At 35.6% G+C, this 4,102-nt stretch overlaps 1 long non-coding RNA gene across 1 annotated transcript; it reads left to right on the top strand.

Moving 5' to 3' along the window:
* LOC122181092 lies at window positions 1–3,838 on the top strand. Its single transcript, XR_006179341.1, has 3 exons — window positions 1–61; window positions 1,878–1,994; window positions 3,389–3,838. It is a non-coding gene; the product is annotated as an uncharacterized LOC122181092 (long non-coding RNA).
* Window positions 3,839–4,102: the final 264 nt, after the last annotated feature.

The raw sequence follows: 4,102 nt of genomic DNA on the forward strand, positions 1-4,102 counted from the left end.
ATACCTATCACTGTAACACTGTGCTTGAGGTCAACTGCTACTCAGCTAGGTGAACAAGCATGTAAGTACGAGCTTGATTCTTTAACATAAAACTAATAACTGATTACTAGTATTACTACTTTCTACAAACCCTGTATTCCTTTCAACTATACTAACTAACCTGGCAATTCACTAATTTATTAACAGAAGTATTAATACTTTTGTCTAACTGTAAAAGGGCATTAATATGGAAGATATATTAACACAGAAACATTTTCACGCAGCTGTCCTGACTCACTTTAGCACAGAAGTACTTTTGAATTCCTTATCTGCCTCACTAAAAAAATGCTTCCCTTATCACTTATGAATATGATGAAATGACTGCAAGCACATGCGTTCATGTTTACAGTCTTTTCCTCTTCCAGACAGACTAAAAAACTGTGGAACATTTGCCTCCATCACTGTTAACCACACACGTGATATAAATATTCATGGCTGAGTTACTATCTTTAGAGGCAGAGACACTACTGAGACTGCTTACTAGTTAAGTATTTTCAGAAAAGAATATTCCATCAAATGTACAAATGACAATTATTCTAATATTGGCACATAAATCACTGTGCATGTACCAAATTAAATGAACACAATCTTGTTTACAATGGAACCAAACATCTTCCAGTTGATTCAGGAGTTCCTCATAATCAAAACATTTACAGATAGCTTAAGTAGTCTCAACAAAAACAAAATGAAGGATTTCCTTCCTCTGTGAGTGCTACTGATGCTAAATAACTACATATGAACTTATTTTTAGAAAGTCTCAATTTAAAGGCAACCACTGACAGAGGTGGTACAAGTCCTGCAAGAGAAACTGAGTCCAGTATTTGGATTGCATTTTGAATTTGACACAATTGAATTCAGCAAGAACTTTGTAGAAACTTCCAAAAAGACACTGGGACCATTCACCTCCTAAAAAATATATAACATTAGTCTAGACTACATTCAACTTCAATATTACTTCCTTTACTTCACCTTCGTACAAAACTCTTCAACGATACTTGGATTTATTCAAGTATTGTATTTTACTTGCAAGGAAATTAGCATTCATTTTAAACCAACGTGAACTACAATCATTCATCTGGATTGGAAAATCTGAGTTAAGTAGGCTTTCCTATATGTATAACAATTTCTTTTTTGATAAAGAATTTCGAACTGTGGTTTGTGGATCTCCAACTAATATATCAACAGTCAGGTGCTTTACTGTTCCTAAACAGGCCAAAGGTTATCAGCACCAGTATGATTTGAACTAGAAGTCATCTGATAAGCAATCTGGAAAGCGATGCTTAAACAATGGTTTTAAATGTCTTATCCAAGAATTGAATATGTCAGTATTTATGAGCTAGGAATATCATAAAACTACCAGGTAGACTTGTACTATACAACATTGAAGTCAATATAAACTCTATTTATAGTTGCCATTCTCTACATCTTGTGTTTGTTGAATGTGAGACTAATGACATTCTCTGGGAAAAATGAAATCTTGATTAACACATCATCTCTTTGGAAACACTGTAGATTATGTGCCAAGTTATTTAAAATAGTATCTTTATCAGATTGTATATCTGATTGATTTTATACGTGAACAAATGTTAACCATACAGTTTCTACATATAAAAGAAGATTTGCTTACTAGTGTGTTTCTGGGCAGTTAAGAAACATTAGGACCTCTACAGCATTTCAATGTACTGGGGAAAACAAAAAACAAACAAAAAACCCCCCCATCACCTCAAGAAATGAATTGTATCTTTCTGAACATGAGCAATTTCAAGGGAGAAAAAGATCCAGCTGGTCTAGTACAAGGATATGCATAGAATGACCCGTGTAGTCTTTCTTTCCTATAGGGGTTGAGGGTCTTCTGTAGAAGAGTATCGACAGATCATCTGCACTTATGAAAGGCGTGAATTGCCTTTGAATTTGCCTAAACTACCTCCCTTTACAAGTTTTTCATCTGTTCTCTGGTAAGCTTCCCTTCTTATTCATTGAGAAATTACCCAAAGCTTTTTCATCATTGTTCAGATTTGTGTCTTTTCCTAATTACCTCTTTCATGAAACAAGGAATTGTGGTATATTCAAAGACTAATTATGGCAACAGCTTGAATGATACTGATTTGTCATATACTGCTTCCAAATTGCATTGCAAAAGTATCTGCTTTAAATTCAAATAACTATGCAAAACAATATTAGGAATCAGGAAACGAGCACGTTTGAACATCTTACCTGGCTTATGCAAAATGCGTGCAAAGGATGGGTGACAAAAACATGTTTTTGTTTCTCATGGTCTCTTGCAATGAGCTCATGTAGATTCATCTCAATAAAACGAAGTTCCTCAGCAGTCACTTCGTACTATTGCTAACACTACATGCTTTTTGCTTCCTGTGCACAAGGTGGTGCTCTTCGCAACACAGTGTAGGCAAGAGCGCGAGTGCAAGATGCCTTACTGCTTCGCACAGTCTCATTAGGAAGCATAGGATTCTTTCCGCCTAGTTTGACATAACATTTAATGAGATTTCAGAAACCATAGGATTTCATTCTGTTCTCCAGATACAATGAGAAATGGAAGATCTATTACAAAAATGATAAAATTTAAGAGATTAAATAGCTCTAAAATTAAAGGATACTTGGATTGAACTGAGATGTTCACATGACCAGAGAGTTTGGTCTCCATATTCTATGTGAATGTATTGCACAGGAACTCCTTTGCAATTTTGAGATTGAGAAGTGAGCAAAATTCACTTCTCACTGTGCTTTGTTATGATCTTATCCTCTTCTAAATTTAAAATCTGACATTTTACCTTCATATGCTTCTCTGTTAGCTAGACACTGTTGATGATATCATATACCTGCACTGAAATAATCATTCCATTAGAAATAAAAATAAAAAAATCAGTAAGATAATTGTATCTCCTCTGACAAAAACAAACAAACCAACCCCAAACACCCTTTATACAAATAACACTTATTTAATAATAAACAGGCAAAAAAGAATGATTCATTGTATTTGAATATAGGTAGGTTGACATTCTTGGTGGAGAATGCGGGCAGAAGCTGCTTTTTAGCTTTTAGAATTAATCTCTCTCTGCTCCCAGAGAGCTTCATTAGGAAAGTTTATCTCTTTTGCAGGTGCTCACTGAAAACTTGACCTTGAAAGACCAGGTGGACTGCCAGAATTCTGGGATGTTTGTAAACTTTGAGCACTGCTATCTTGCTTCTGTAAAGAGGGGGGGGGGGGAAGCTTTCTCCTGTAAAACTTCTTATCAAGAGACTGCATGCCATCATTTTTTTTTTTTCTTTCTTAATGCTCAAAATGTGCTGGGCATTAATTCAGTTTGCCATTTTGCTCCATGAGCTACAGGTATACATAATTATTTGAAAAGACTTGATGGAAATCCCTACCTGGTATCTGCACACAACGTGGCATACAACCCCAGAGGATGCTGTTAATTCTACAGAACTTGTGGTTTTTAAACAGGCTTCCAGTCTCTCCTTTGAATCCTTCACGCATTTTTTGAATGCTCATCTGAAGTTAATCTCCCTGAATGTACTACTCATCATTTCACTCAGTGTTTGTATTTATCATATTTTGAGGAAGCCCTCCCCAGAACCAGAGAATACTGAGTGGCAGGGTGGAGAGGCTTGGGAGAGACTTTAAAGAGAAGGACATCCTCTGTTTCATGGAACGTTACTCCTGTACATCTGTAAGATCCGTTGAAGTAGGAATCTTTGATGGAACCTCGGAAGAACTCCAAGGAAATAACACATGGTTTATATTCTCCTAGCCAGGGATGTGAAATATCTGATAATAAACAAGCAACTTCACCAACTGGAGATCTAATTATTTTGATTACACACAAAATAAATTTTGTTTGCTTTGTTTGGTCCAACTCTTTAAAAGCATCCCTTTGCATTCTTAAGAGAATACCTTTGGTAACATCCTAGCCAAGTTCAAGTGGTTACAACTGAACTCCAAAGTTACAATGTCGCATATTTCTAATATCTTGGTTTACCCTAAAATGTCTCCATATTAATATCTGAAGTAGTTGAGCTGTTTTGTCTCAAAGAGAGCAAA

This window comes from Lagopus leucura, unplaced genomic scaffold, assembly GCF_019238085.1.
Source record: "Lagopus leucura isolate 7727_CA_CO unplaced genomic scaffold, USGS_WTPT01 Super-Scaffold_1, whole genome shotgun sequence".
Lineage (NCBI taxonomy): Eukaryota > Metazoa > Chordata > Aves > Galliformes > Phasianidae > Lagopus > Lagopus leucura.